The sequence below is a fragment of the Genypterus blacodes genome, unplaced genomic scaffold, assembly GCF_046128005.1.
Source record: "Genypterus blacodes isolate CSIRO-AG114 ecotype Tasmania unplaced genomic scaffold, CSIRO-AGI_Gbla_v1 ptg000112l_1, whole genome shotgun sequence".
NCBI lineage: Eukaryota > Metazoa > Chordata > Actinopteri > Ophidiiformes > Ophidiidae > Genypterus > Genypterus blacodes.
Genome location: NW_027466916.1, coordinates 109,547 through 125,443, shown reverse-complemented (window position 1 = coordinate 125,443; position 15,897 = coordinate 109,547). Strand labels below are relative to the sequence as shown.

Here is a 15,897-nt window from a genome sequence, read left to right as displayed (position 1 = left end):
GATAAAGCAGACATCACACTTCTATATTTATATATTAAATCATATATATTTCACATTTGGGTTCTAGTTTGTGTTCCCAAACAGAAACCTATTCTTTATGCTCCACATTACTGTGCAGCATAAACTCTGGCATCTGTTACACTGCAGCAAAGGATTCTAAAGTCTAAAAGAAGAGCAGAAATGTTGGTACCTCTGAGCTTTCACGTCTCTGTAGCGCCATCTACTGATGGAATCTGATTTGAGTTTCTCAATCTTCACCTCCTCATCCAAACTCAGTGGAAACACTGAGGTCGTGTTCTGTGTTGACTTTTCCATGTTTCTTTGTGATCTTTCTCAGTTAGTGTGGAAACAGCTAAGTAGCACGTTAAGAGATGAGCTGTATAGATACATATTAGGTATGCACATTATCATTTAAAGAAATTCCTCAACTGATAGATGAAACACAGATGAGAGCTTTGCTCCTCTTCTTTCAGCGTAGTTGTGCTGTTTCACATACACATGCATCAAAAGCTTGAACACTAAGCACAGGATGACAGGGGCGTTCATATGGCATATTATTGTCGAGTCGAGTCAAGTCAAATTCATTTGCATGGCCCAATGTGACATATGATTTGCAGGCCCACAGCACATGACTGTTTCACGCCAACATTTCACTTTCACATAAATAATCCTCACCTATAATCACACTAGCAGGGATGTGTGTTTACAGGGATAACATTCCACTTCATAGAAAACAACCTGGAACTAAAACTCTTGCAGTAAAAACAAGAAGGCGCTTTACTTATCTAACTTACTGCTTTGTCCTTCATGACACTGATGTAACATGAACGCTGACTGTACTTGAACAACCCTACATACTGTATGTGAGGCTTTAAGCTGACCACCCTCCTTTGCAGGCATCTTTATATCTGACCTGATGATACTTACTTACAGTCCTGATTGAAAAGAAAACCAAGTCTGGATTCAGACTGAAGTGTCAGAGGGTGTATTCATTGTTTACAATGTGAATTATTTAATGGAACATACAGTATATCTATATATGTTATTGGGGAATGATGAATATTTACCTATGTTGAACGCACTTATTGGAAGTCGCTTTGGATAAAAGCGTCTGCTAAATGATCGTGATGTGTGTAGTGTTCTACGTTTGTTGAACACACTTATTGTAAGTCGCTTTGGATAAAAGCGTCTGCTAAATGATCGTAATGTAATGTAATGTAATGTAATATAATGAAACATTACAAACTTTCCGTGTGTGGATAAGGTCTTTATTCAGGACAGCACAGAGGGACCCACTCCAACACAGTAATACATACAGGAAGTACAGTAACTTGTGTTTGTGTTTCAATCAAACCTTTTGATTGATCACATTTACATGCAAAGACTTTACTAAAAGCTTCTGAATGATTAATTAATGAACAGTAGTCACAGTTCTTAGATCAGTGTGAGTAAATTGTTGTGTTACAGCAGTAAGAAGCAACCAGAAACAAATATGATGTCATCAGAATGTGAAGAAAAGACAAAGTAAAGACAAAAGATCAGCTGATCATTTGTACTTTAGTTCCTTTAAAGCACAGAATGGTTTCATATAAACTCCTGCAGGTTAGGCAGAGTGACTGACAGCTGAGATGATCAGAGGGGCGGAGTTTGTATCACCATCATAAGGACTGGCACAGAAGAATGGGAGGAGCTTATGAGTATAGGAGCAGCCAGTGAAGGAGAAGATCAGAGCTGCAGCATCCACGTCATAGAAGGAGACCAGACCCTCCTCATAGTCCACAAACACGCCCACCTTCTCTGGCTGTGACTTTAGACTCAGAGGGACACGAGGTTCAGCAATAGCTTCATACTCTTCATTCCACAACCCTAAAGTCCAGTAACCACGCTGAGGCCTCAGTCTGACTTCTCCCTTCCTCTGGCTCGTCTCTCTGGTAACTCCTAAAGCCCACGCTGTCTTTCCTTTGACCTGAACCTCAAAGTAAAATCTTCCAGAGGAGAAACTCTGCTTTCCTAAAACAAAACCATATGTATCAAATCTCTGTGGGTTGTCTGGGAGATTCTTCTGTGCTGCTTCATCACCAGAGTAAACTTGTTTCTCATCATCAGACAGGATCAGATCAGGATGAGCTGTATCAGGATCCAGTGTCACGTCCACTGCAAACTGCTGGATCCTCCTCAGCTCCACCTTCAGCAGCTTTTCAGCTCTTCACTGATGGTCTCCTCCAGCTGAGCCACAGCTTTCACCACATTCCCCTCGTGTGACCTTTGATGGACTGTGACCTGTGTCCAGACCTTAGTGGGAGGAGCAGAGCTGATGGATGAGAAGCTCTGGAAGACGTGGAGGTGATCTTCAGAGAGTAGGAGCATCTCTGCCTCAGCAGCTCTCTCTCTCTGCCCAGAGAGTTCCTGCTGCAGCTCTTTGATGAAGTCTTCAGTCTGTTTCTCTGTGCTCCTCTGCTCCTCCTTCACAGTCTCCATGAAGTCGGCCTGGATTTTCCTCACAAGCTGCTTCAGAGCGGTGAAGACCTGATCTCCATCTGCTCTCTCTCTGTCTGCAGCTTCCATGCTGAGCTTTGCTGACAGTTTCATCTCCTGGATCTTTAGTAGTGTCAGCTTGATCTTCTGCTGATGTTCAGCCACCATCTTCTCCAGCTCAGACTTCTTTCCTTCATATTCTTCTTCCAGAGGAACAAACTCATGGTTCTTGTGGTCTAAAACAGGACAGAGTGAACACACACAGGTCTGGTCGGTCTTGCAGAAGAGCTCCAGAGGTTTTAGTTTGGTTCCAGTGCAGACATCACACTGAACCTTTCCTCGTTTGGCAGCTGGTTCCTCTGATCTTCTGCAGTCTTTGTTTTGCCTCGACTGTCTGAACTCAGCGGCCAACTGAGATATGCACGTGTTCACCTGTAGCTCAGGTCTTGTGTGGAACATCTTCTTACACAGAGCACACACGCACTGGACGTTACTGTCCCATTGTTGAGTGATGCAGGCTTTGCAGAAGTTGTGTCCACATGATGTGGAGACTGTATCAGTGAAGACCTCCAGACAGATGGAGCACAGGAACGGATCATCAGACTGCAGACGGCTGGCAGCAGACATGTCTACTGAGAACAAAGGAGACAATGAGGGACAACAACTCTCTCTGACACGATCACTGAGAGTCTAACAGAACTAAGAGTCTGGAACCACAGCAGCAGCTTTAAAGCTCCTCAGTGATCAACATCTGATTACATTCAAGACACAAACAACACAACAGCCTGTATGCATGATGTCATATTTGACTCTATGATGTCATCATGAGGTCATCACAGCTTGATGAATAAGAAACTAGACTGAATTCAGTCAAGTCCTTTTTATTGAGAGCATATTTAACATTATTTAAATTCAATCTGCTTCACCGAGAGAGACAGAGAGATTATGATCACAGTATGATTATTTATAAGTCGTCATATGCCGTCATCAGCCGTCATCATATAAATGACGTCATCGCGGGTCCACCCCTGCTTTAGTTCTATTCGGACCGTTTGACTTTAAAGTTTCCCTTTTCACTCTCGAGCTGAACTTTGCCTTTTAATGAGGTCGCCATGACTACAGGCTGCACTCACTTCACTTCCTGTTGTAGTTGTCGTGCTTCATGCTGCTGCTGCTGAAACTCAATATTCTGTCTGCACTCACCAGAGTTTGAGTCTGAGACGCTGCAGAGACAAACTTGGACAAACTTCTGATCCTCCGGCTTCTCGTCTGCTTCAGTCGAAGCTCTGCTGGACTCTGACTGACTGACTGACTCGTTTCTGGAATGTGACGTTAGAGCTTCTCCTTCCTCCTCTCCTGCTGCTCCTCCGCCTCCTCCTCCTCTTCCAGTAGCTGTTGTTCTCCCACTGCTGAGTGAGCGAGAGAGTGTGTGCGTGTGTGTGTGATATGGCGGATGGACACTCTAGTCTGGTTTTGACTTCTAGTCTTACCTCAGAGTAGTGTTGCCATGGTAACCTGAAGTGAGAGTCAGTGCTGAACTATTGCTCACCTGAAAGTCAAACATGTTTTCAGATTTGATATCAAACATGAAATCACTTCAAGGCAAACAGCTGACATGACCTCATCCAAACTTTGTTATTGTTTTTGTTCCAAAAATCCCTGAAAGTGACAAAGATCAAAGACAGAATTCAGTCCATTAATTTTTTTGCTATTTGTTTGCAAACATATTACATGACATTGCTCATACAATTATGGGACATTTTGGAGATCATAGAGAGAGAGAGAGAGAGAGAGAGAGAGAGAGAGAGGAAGGAAGGAAGGAAGGAAGGTTGTATTATTATTACTGTTGTGGTTGTTGTTAAACGATATATGTAGACTTTATATGTAAAATAGGCAATATGAGGTACAAGTAGATTGAAATTAAAACAGCTGGAAGCCACGGCCTCCAGAGTCCAGGATGGCATCAGTGATGTTGATGCGATGATCTCATAGGGTAAATACAGAATCACAAATCTCATCATAGGCTGTGGTAAAGAGAAGGAGAGGAGAGAGAAACAAAAAAAACAAAACAAAGAGACCAGAGACCAGAGACCAGAGACCCAACCCAACCCCGCAGTCACACAACCCTGCAGTCACACAACCCCGTCCTGGACCGCCTGGGATGTAAAATAAAATGAAAAAATAAAAAGGAACTATTGGGAGTTCAGGTTTACAGTCACTGGTCTGCCATAGCCTGTAGATCTGTGAAGTAAGAGAGAAATGGTTGCCATCTCTGATAGAACTTATCAGTGTGGCCCCTCATAGTGTACTTGATTTTCTCGAGTTTAAGAAAATACATTGTATCCTTCAGTCATTGCGAAATAGAGGGAGGGGTGAGGGATTTCCACTGCAGGATCAGGCAGCGTCTAACAAGCAAAGAGGTGACCATGACTATTCCCTTTTGTGCGGAGTTAAATTGGTGTGAGTCAGATGGGAAACTTTAAGGAACCTGGTCTAATTTGGACATTTTGTGGTTCCTGTGCCATATATAAGCTTCTTCTCCAAGTGTTCATTACTAATGATTTAACTGTGTGAATTGGAGGCACAGTACTATTGAAAAAGAGAAACACCTACCAAGCCCACCTTCCTCAGATAAATTAAGATTTCCATTTTTAGTCCTCGCTGTCTCAACACGATCGTTCTCCTGTGAAGTGTTCAGTCATCTCTCTCTCTCTGCGCTCAAACACACTCTGGCTCTGTTTTAGTCATTCAATCGAAACTTTCCATATAATGATTGTGGCGTGACATGACTGAACACTTCCATTGTAAAGCTTCAGAACCTCAGCGCTTTGATTTCATCTGTTAATGACGTCATTAAAAACAGATCGGAGACACGGATGAGAGGGAAGAAATCGAATCTGGGGCGTTTCTGTGGCCTGAGGCTCCTAAATCGTTTTTCAGACAGAAAAATAGATTCTGAGAAGGTTTCTGTCCTCATCACTCTGCTCCTCATCCTCACTAACAACAACAACATCCTGCATGGTATGCCTTCCTTGTGTTTCACAGTTGTAGTTGCTCTGTCTGGTGATGTTTTTGAGGAAACCCTGCACCAGAGCAACATGTTTGCCAGACTGTGCAGCAGCAGGGAGGAATGTGTGTGTGTGTGTGTGTGTGTGTGTGTGTGTGTGTGTGTGTGTGTGTGTGGGAGTCCTCCAGCCCCTGCAGGCTCCACCTCTCTCTGCACAAACCCTGATGATGCTTTCCAGCCTGGCCCCGATTCTCTTCTGTTCCGAGGCACAAACAAGTCTATTCTATGTGACTGCTCGCAGACAAGAGTTTTGCAAAAGAAGGAGGAGAAAAAAGGAAAAAAAGGTGTGTAGGCGTAGAGCAGTTGGACGCTCTCCAGATCATTAAAGTGTCATGTTTCAGGCTCAGACTGTCTCCTCTGCTCTGCTTGAGAACTTCAGTCTCCGCTTGTAATTAACAGGGAGTCAATCCAGCCAGCCAGCCAGCCAGCCAGCCAGCCAGCCAGACACACACACACACACACACACACACACACACACACACACACACACACACACACACACACACACACACACACAGGCTGGTGTGTGTGTGTGTGTGTGTGTGTGTGTGTGTGTGAAGAAAGAGAAGACAGAACGAGCCTGGCTATCATTTCAGACCACACACTCATTACTGGAGTGTATTAGTGTAATTGGGTAATAAAGGTGAGGAGGAGGGATGAAACACACCGAGAGAGGGAGCCAGACTGCCACACACAGCTACACGCAAACCATGAAGACAATGAACAACACACGTCATGTTTACAGGCGTGACAGTGAACCCGGGGGGGCAGACGGCTCCATCTTGATGCTCTTCTCTGGCCTGGGTGGAGTTGTTTAGCTGTGCTCAGTTTGCAGCTCTGACACAACACCCCGTTCCTGCAGCTGGATCAATATTGACTCTGGTAAAGCAGCTCCCTCAAAGGTACATAGTCAGATCCCAACAGGGTTTTGGACCTACAATGTGTAAAAAGCCTTCTTTGCATGTGGACTCTGTGCACCTGACATCTAATGTGTGGCTTTGGCTGCGCTTGTGTTTGATTTACTGTGTTGACTGACGGTGCCCAGGCCTGTATGCACACAACACACGCAACACAATATTAGGATTCTGCCGAGATTTTGTCTCAAACTATTTGAAAACGACAGGCTGGGATATTAAATACTCTCTCCATTCAAACTAGCCCAAAATGTGCCACTCTCTCTCTCTCTCTCTCTCTCTCTCTCTCTCTCTCTCCCTCTCTCTCTCTCTCTCTCTCTCTCTCTCACACACACACACACAATCTAGCCATTATCACGACAGCTTTACATTAAATGAAATGGAAGGATAAACGTTAGTTTCACTGCCAGTTTGCTGCCAGGAGCTGTAAGCGGTTGATCTCTACCACTGGCTGTATTAACAGCAGGCCCAGCAGAAAACACACCTGCCAGGATCAATCTACACACTTTTTCACACTCCTCCAGTAAATCACAAGGCTTATATGAGCGTACAGAGCAAAGCTGGTGTTACAAACCACTACAAATCTAAATCTTTTAATTGACAGCAAATAGGGTATCTAGGTGTAAACGGGTTTCAAAGAGGTGGGGTCAATGAATGAAATAAGTAAATAAAAAAAATAATCTATTGTCTGTATTATTATTGTTGTCGTTGTTCCCTTTCGTACCTTCAGTTCCTACCTGTTGTTTACGGGGGAGAGGTTTCAGTGTGACGACCCTCGCGTGAACCTCAAAACGTTTAAACTTGTTTTGTTTGTTGCTTGTTTGTTTATTTGACTTTATTCTCTCGCCGGTGCCAATGTACAGAAGCTTCCAGATATTCATTATATTCAGCCGAGAGAGGAAACGGTAAGTTTATCTTTAAGCCTACTCGAGCTGTGTGTCGTGTTTAGTGTTGTGCTGTATTAATGTGATGTCACTTTGATTGTGATGTAGCCTGCATGTGGCGGTAGAGGGCGCTGTGACCCAAAAACCGAGCTTTGTTACTGCACAGTGGCGCTGCAGACAAACAGGCCTGGAGAGGAAAACAACAAATGGCACACTAACAAACTTATTAAGTTAATTTTAGAAAAGAAAGACAAGAAAAGCCCAAGCTTAGTTATAAACATGAGTCTGTAAAGTGTGATATAAATAAAAAAATGTGATAGAAAATAATTTTAAGTTGACTTATTTGTAAGTTTACAGGTTTGTTAAAAATGTTCAGATTTACACAAAACAAAGGAGCAGATTTTTTAATAGAGCCTTACATTGTGCAGGTGAGTGTGTGTGGGGTGTTTTACAGCAGTGGGAGTGAATGAAACCGCAGCTCAGCACCGAGCGGCTGCGTGTGACGGAGCCACCACACTCGTCTGCGTGCTGCTCTGCTCGTAAACGTGCGGCGGCAGAGACCTCAGCCTCTCCTTTAACTCCTCCATGCCCTCTATCTGCTCCTCACATCTCCAGCAATGTTGGCCTTTATTCAGAAACTACGCTGGCATCTTTGGCGTCTGAAGTAATCATCTGTGACTGTTTAGCCAGAGTGTCAGGAGCACGTTGATCCTCCGACAAGGTGTGTTTCTCCTGCCAGAGTTATTAAAGTAATCCAGGCTGTCAGTGACCCATCATCTCTCTCTGGCTGCAACAGAGGGGTTTTGTGTGATGGCGTATAGCTGCTCATAAACAGGCCTCACACACCCAGATAGGCCTGAGCACATCGACATGCAAAGAGTGATGCAGAGTGGCACGCCGGCGTAATTTTCCGAGCTTCAAACTCTTTAATATTCCTGTACGTTTCGTCTGTCTTCATGGGTGTCAGAGGCAATGGAGCTGAGCGGCGTGGGGATCTGCTGCGTGTGTCAAAGCCCCAGTTTGAGGGGGTTCACATGTTCAGAGGCATTATGTTCTCACTCAGACTGACCGAAAGTGTCCCCCCCTGTTCTTCCCAGTGTGCGTTGATGCGACGGGGGGGCTTTCCTGCCGCAGTGACACGTCTCGTCTGAGCCTTGTCTCAGCTCTGGCACCTCCCGCCTCCATGGACTGGGACACCACAGAGTAACAAACCCGGCTTATCTGCTCGGCTGCACCGCCTGCAGTCAACCAGCCGGGGTGGGTTTTGTGTGCTCACATTGTTTATTTTAACCCTCATTAAAGTGTGGTGGGGTGGCTTTCTCTCTCCTGGGCTCTGGTGGCTTGTGTGGTGGGGAGATAGGGGACTGTGGTGGACCCCCTTGGGCAGCCCACAAAAGTCTGCCTCACCCCCTTTCCCCCTCTTTGCCACTCACCCCATCGGAGTCCTGTAGTCACACCCTGTGGCAGAGCTGCGGTTAGCCGGCGCTGCTGGCTGGTGGAGAGACAAAGAGGCATAGTGAGGGTAGAGGGATGCAAACAGCAAGAAGGAAGGAAGAGTCGTTCCCTGCTCTCACCACTAGAGGGCAGCCGACCACAGTGAGCCTGCAGGTACGAGCCTCAGAGGTTTAGTTCTTATCTGCTTTACATGGTCAGCACTTTTTCACGGGAAGCACAAGAGACGTTGTGTGTGTGTGTGTGTGACAGTGTGTGTGTCAGAGGTAGAGAGGGGGTGGATGAACAGAGATCTACATCTTTAGGAAAGAGGAGCAAAAGAGTTAAAACATGAAGAGAACACATGATCCCACAAAGCCTCTTCTGCTTGAACCTTAAACATGTTTTGTGACGTCAAAGTGTGTGTGTGTGTGTGTGTGTGTGTGTGTGTGTGTGTGTGTGTGTGTGCGTGTGCTCCTCTAGGGGCCTTTTGTCCAGGTTGTTTTGTCTCTTAAGAGCACAATAGTGGCCTGTTTTATTTTGTCTGTGACTGAAAAACTATTAGACATAAAAGCCTTTGCCCTGTTAGCAGCCACGCCCCCCTACCCCTCCCCCCACCCACACACACACACACACACACACACACACACACACACACATCACCCCCCCAGGTCTACAGGTCTACTCACTGTGCAAGATTTACCTTGAAGTTTATGTTACGTTAGTGTGTCAAAGCCTGTGGGGGAATATCTGTCTGGTATGTGGCAAATGATTGTGTGTGTGTCTGTGTGTCTGTGTGTGTGTGTGTTTGTGCAGGTGTGCGTGTGCTACAGGCTGTGTAATGCCATGTGCTTGTGTTTTAACCAAACTGTACACTTGTTGTTGGAATCAGGAAACGTCTGCAGAGCGTAGCGCTAACCCAGCATACGGGTATGAGGCGGCGTGTTTGCTGACTTTGCTCCTCTTTGTGTCAGAGTGAACGAGCAGGTTCCCATTCAGAGCCCCGCCGGTCGTCCAGGGGGAGAGCAGCGCTTTGAAGTGGAGGTTCTGCCGTCCGTCTCCAGCGCTCCGGCCTTTCTTTCCGTGCCAGCAGCCGGGAGCGGCGGCGGCGGAGGCCAGGTCCATCAGAGAGGAACGCCCCGGCTGACACTCCCCCTCGCCCCCTCGGTGTCGTGCAGCCACAGCACCGCGACGACAACAGATCACACTCGTGCTCTTCCTGCCAGCGCCGTAAGACTATCCTCTATTTTGACTGGAACACAACAGGGGTGTTAAATGTTAGATTACAGGAGGAGAAACTCAATAGACCATCCCACAGCAGAAGACAATCCACTTGAAGTTTCTACAGACGGGAGTGTGTCTGTGTGTGTGTGTGTGTGTGAGATCACGGCCCCCAGCACACTGAGTGTAAACGTCTATCCCTCTGTCTCTGCTCCCAACGCCTCTCTTACTCGCCAGCAGCCAGAGCGACATTCAACATGAACACGGGAGGAGAGGAGGAGGAAGAGGAGGAAGAGGGCGAGGTATCGATTGGCCTTAGGTGCTCCTTCATAGACAGCGTGCGTAGTGTGTCTGTGTGTGTGCGTGTGTGTGCGCCTGGAGCCTAATGGCTTTTAGACGCCCATTATGTCGTTGCACACTGAATGGTTTAAGTAAGTAACAGAATGCTTTAAGCATTAATAAAACAGTCGCTGTTACTTCTCAAGTTTGCCATATCAACAAACCGGCACAACTTAAACTCTCAGAGCCAAAGGGCAGCAGACTGGAGGAGGCTGGGCTCTGTTGTTACCGTGGTGACGCAGAACATTAACACTTTTGTTAAATGCTGAGTGGGATAAGCTGTCAAACTGTGAGAGCGCTTGTTGAATTGAGCTGTTAAAGCTTTGGCTCCCTCGCTCAGTAAGCCCTGCCGGTCCTCCTGAGGGACGACAGGAACAGGAACTAGGAGAGACGAGCGGCTCAGGCAGAGCGGCTCAGGCGGAGCGGGGTTAGGAGTGCCGCGCTCGGTGCTGCGTGGCACCAGAACCACAAGCCTGGACCGGCATGAAAGGCAGAGCGGGATGTGTTGTGGGGAAGTTGTGTTGGTTTTCTGTTGTTGGGCCGCTGTCTGGTTCTGCTTCTGCCGCCATCTTGTTTCCATAAAGGTTGTTTATTAGCAGCGAGGCTCCTCTGTGTAGCGGATGAGGCGCTGAGGCCTACACTGTTTCAAATCACTCTAATTATGGACCGGGCCGGGCTTTGATGCTGCTGCACACTCTGGTACCGGACGACACGAGTCCAGCCTGCACATATACTGTCATATATACCCTCACACACACACACACACACACACACACACACACACACACCCAGAGTCACACAAGCGCCCGCAAACACACACATTTCCCCTCCACCTGTGTCCCACACACACACACCAGCACAGCCCTCATGAGGTTAATCCTGGCCCGGTCTGTGGGCGTATGACCCAATTTACCCATCAGGCTCTGCTGCTCTCTGGATATTGTTGGTGTGTTTCCCCCGGTCCGCCTTTAGAAACACTCTGTCCCTGCAATCCCTCAAACTCCCGAGCCGTAATGCATCAGTGACCAGATTTTTCCACCGAGACGACTGTCGCTTGCCGGGAAATCGCCCCAGTGTGTGTGTGTGCGTGTGTGTGCGTGCGTGCAGTCGGGCCCTTTCTGGAAGCCTCCCTGAGTTCTCTCTGCTCCAGTGCCCGAGCGTCGGAAGCCTCCTGGGTCCAGTTCTCCTGCGGCTGGACGGCGTTCCATAGGATCCTGCTTTGGTTGGAAATGGCTCCAGTTCTTCCCGCCGCCATAGAGAAGACAAACTCCCTGTTCCTGTATTAAAAAGGCGTCGTTGGCTCGAGCCCGACCAGAACAGGTTCTGTCTGGTTTGCCGTTGGTTACAGTAAAACTCAACACCTTCTCTACCCCAGACTGAGACTTCTCAACGTACAGATCCAGTTTCCCCCCCCCCTGTGTGTGTGTGTGTGTGTGTGTGTGTGTGTGTGTGTGTGTGTGACATGCAGCATCAGTAGCTTGGTTCCAGATATTTTTATGGAAGTAATTAATATCAGAATTAACACACACAGGATTAGTGTGTAGACCCGGACTTCTTAGTGTCAGTTGTTTCTTCTTCTTCTTCTCTTTTTTTGAATATAAACAACCCAGTCTTTGATCTCTGATTGTTCCATCATGTGTCTGTCAGCACTCGGTTTTATTTCTGTGCAGTTCTGTTTGTCAAAGTTTTGTCGACATGTTGCTGTTTAACACCATGGTGCGACAAAGTGTGTGAGGGCCATTATGTTCTGATACCTGTTAGGCATCTTCATCATCATCAGCTTCATCTGAGGCTCACATCTCAGCTCCGGCACCAGGACGGATCCTGTTGTTGTTGTTGTTGTCTTCTTCTTCTTCTTCTTCTTCTTCTTCTTCTTCTTCTTCTTCTTCGCGAGCAGCTCCCCGGTCTGCCAACCAATTAGGAAACAATGGAAGGTCAGAACAATGAGCTGGCTGCAGATCAGTAGGGCCGTCGCTCGGGCTCTCCCAGACACTACGTCTTATTTCCTTTTTGATTACTCACGCCCGCCTGATGAGCCGCACACACACTCCTTTCTGTCTGCCTGGCCATGAAAGAAATCACAAAGAAAAGACTTTTTGTAGGCGACTGGTTTTGATTTGGAGGCTGGAATGCCTTTGTGATAATGTCGCAAGATTTGTTGGCAGGGATGTAATAGATGCGTGTGTGTGTGTGTGTGTGTGTGTGTGTGTGTGTGTGTGTGTGTGTGTGTGTGTGTGTGTGTGTGTGTGTGTGTGTGTGTGTGTGTGTGTGTGTGTGTGTGTGTGTGTGAGAGAGAGAGAGAGAGAGAGGGCGAGGGAGAGAGAGAGGAGTAAAGTTAGGGGGGGGAGTTATGATCGTGACTCAGGCACATTCAGGTACAGTAGGTGGTACTATAAACTCTAGCGTTGTGTGTGTGTGTGTGTGTAGAGGTGTGTGTGCTTGTGTGTGATTTATGACACTTTCCACTGATGGGCTTCCAGGATCGGCCCATAAACAGCCATTAAACAGGCCGGTGGTAATGCTGCGCTGAGGTCCAAACTCTGTTCCCACCCAAGCATGCCGATGGCCCGCTGTGGGCCGGGTCCCTTTCCTCCGCCCCTCAGCCTCAGGAGCCCCCGCCCCCCCCCTCTCCCCACCGCCAGGCCGGAGGTAGGAAATCAAACCAATTACGGTTGTATTTAAAGAAAATTGGAGCAGGGCCGGAAAAGTGGGGGCATGTCCCAAAAACCACACAAAGCAAACTGCAGGGCCGCTCCTCTGCAGAACGCGGCCCGACTGTGGCTCGGGACGGAACTGCTCCCTCTTCGGTTTGAGACTTCCCCCCTGTTTATCTTGCTGGGCCGTTAGAGTGCATTTCCGAGGTGACTGAGGTGGTTTAGAGCATTTAGTAGATATGTGTTGTCGTCCGTTCTGTGGGTCTCTGAGTAGATCACCATGTATCTGTGTTGTGAGGCTTACGGTCCTCTGGGTAATGTGACGCCTTGTAAAATGGGTTTTCTTTGGCTGCTGCGTGTTCCCCCTCCACCTTCATCCCTGCACCGCTCTCTCCGCTCCTTCTTCACATTAATGGGGCGACATCACGCACGCCGCAAACCCAGAAGGCATCTGGAGTTTACTACAGGATAACAATCTGTGAGGAAATACAGACATTTAGAGTTTAAACTTAAGATAAAAACACTTTCTTTAGCTTTAACAGGCGGCTGAATGTGTGCAGAGGATTCCTACGGATGGAAGGCTGCAGCTTCCTTTGTCGTCACTGATCTGAGCCTGTGTGTGTGTGTGTGTGTGTGTGTGTGTCAGGGAGTGAGAGTGATGGAGTTTGCTCCCGTGCGGACTCTTGTATGATGGATGGCTTTTGAGGGAACGGCTGTGTTTGCGTTCAGGCGTTCTGCCGTGCCCCCACAGCGCCTGGCCTGCCAGAGGGCCGCGCCTCATCGTGCGTCTGAATCCCGAGCCCGAGACGGTACTGCGGTCCAAGTCCACCCCCCTCCCCCCCCGCTGAGGTGCAGTATAGGGCCTCTTTCAAAGCGCAAACACCTGTAGGCTTCACACAGGGAGGAGGATCAAGTGTATGTGCCCAGGGTGTGTGTCGGTACCCGTGTGTGTGTGTGCGTGTTTGTGGGTCCTTTGGCCGGTGTGAGTGTATCACAGTCTGAGGCTCTTTACAGCCAAAAAAGTTTGTCAGTCTTTACCCCCCCACTTTACGCTCTCTCTCTCTCTCTGTTACCTCTTCCTCCCTGTCTCTCTCTCTCTCTCTCTTTCTGTTACCTCTTCCTCCCTGTCTCTCTCTCTCTCTCTCTCTCTGTTACCTCTTCCTCCCTGTCTCTCTCTCTCTCTCTCTTTCTGTTACCTCTTCCTCCCTGTCTCTCTCTCTCTCTCTCTCTGTTACCTCTTCCTCCCTCTCTCTCTCTCTCTCTCTGTTACCTCTTCCTCCCTCTCTCTCCCTCCCTCTCTCTCTCTCTGATCCTCCTCCTCACTGTCATCTCTCAGGAAAATCCCCTCATTACCAGGCCCTGAATGTAAATGCTTCATTTTCCATCCCCCCACAAGCCTCCTTTGTTCCACGGCCCATTTGGCTGTTGTATCTCAGCACTTAAAAGCAATTATTCCTAAATATGAATGCTCCCTAACAGACGGCTCCAGCCACTCAAAAGACACTTTTCTTCCTTCATCTTCCTCTCTGCCTTATGGGCACAAAGCAGAGAGGAGAAATCAAGGTGTCTAGTGTCTGCGGAACACCTAATAACCACACACACACACACACACACACACACACACACACATACAAGACAGGTTGTTTCCTTCTACGCAGGTGCACACAAAAAAACAATAAAAAGCCCAGATTGTTTATTTCTCATGAGCGCAGTGTGAAGTGTGTAAGAGGATCTCCCATTAAGGCTGAAATCAAAGCAGTGAGTGGGAGGAGCCCCCTAAGGGAACCCTGGACGCTGCACTAGAACCATGGGAACCCATTTGGAGAAAGCTCCAGGGCAGCCCCGGCCAGACACGGGGGTGTGTGTAACGCTGCCACACACATACGCACACACACACACGCACACTGGAGACGTAAACACACAGGCAGAGCCCTTCATTCACCTTTCCTCATCTGTTCAATGACAAAGGTTCCATGCCGCAGCGTCTCTGAGCGCCGGTAGCAGCGAGGCTTTGGTTTATGTTTGTGGTTGTAAGATGAAGGCACATGTTTATGATTCTGTTGTATTTGTTGTGTGAGTTGACACTTGAGAGGATGGGGTCTGTGTGTGGGCTGAGGGTGTGTTTGTGTGTGTGTGTGGAGGCTGTTTTTGTGGTGTTGCGTGTGTTTTGGCTGCTTTCTTTACAGCCGCATTAACCCTCACTGGTGCAGGCTGACGGTCCTGAGATGTGCTGGGGAGGCCTGGAGAGACTTTTCCTTTCGGAGGGGAGGCGTGTGTGTGTGTGGCTGAGACATTAGCAGTGGACAATGAGCAGACGTTGTGTGTTTGTATGTGTGTGTGTGTGCTTGTTATTCTCAGGAAGACGCAGTAAACTTAAGAAGCGTTTAAATCTTTTTATGACCATTCATGTTCCCATGCGAACCCAAACAGACTTAAGTAATCATCCTCCTGGTGCTGCGGCCGCACATGAGATATAAAGATATAACGTGTGTATGTGAACCGCTAATTTAGCGTGTTCCCTGCTGGAGCAGGAAGTGAACACAAACCTGGTCCACAGGGATCCATGTTCACTTCCCCCCACTCAGGACCCCACCATGATGAGGAGGCTCCCTAAAAGCGACTGGCAGAATGTGTGTGTGTGTGTGTGTGTGTGTGTGTGTGTGTGTGTGTGTGTGTGTGTGTGTGTGTCTGTGTGTGTCTGTGTGTGTGTGTGTGTGTGTGTGTGTGTGTGTGTGGCAATTTCCTGTTTTATAGAGGAAACAGTGTTCACATGTACAGATTGTTATTCAGATTTCCTCTGTGAGAAAAAGAGGGGACAGTGTGTCAATTCTCATGAATCCGTCTGGGAAACAACTGCCATTGTATCTGGGAAGCTGCCTGCCTGCTTCCATCTCAGGGTTTACTGCTGAAGT

The 15,897-nt window shown here is 47.7% G+C and overlaps 1 pseudogene; it reads right to left on the bottom strand.

Annotated features, from left to right (window-relative positions):
* Positions 1 to 1,270: 1,270 nt before the first annotated feature.
* Positions 1,271 to 4,288, bottom strand: LOC143009639 (E3 ubiquitin-protein ligase TRIM21-like; annotated as a pseudogene).
* Between the last annotated feature and the right edge of the window lie 11,609 nt (positions 4,289 to 15,897).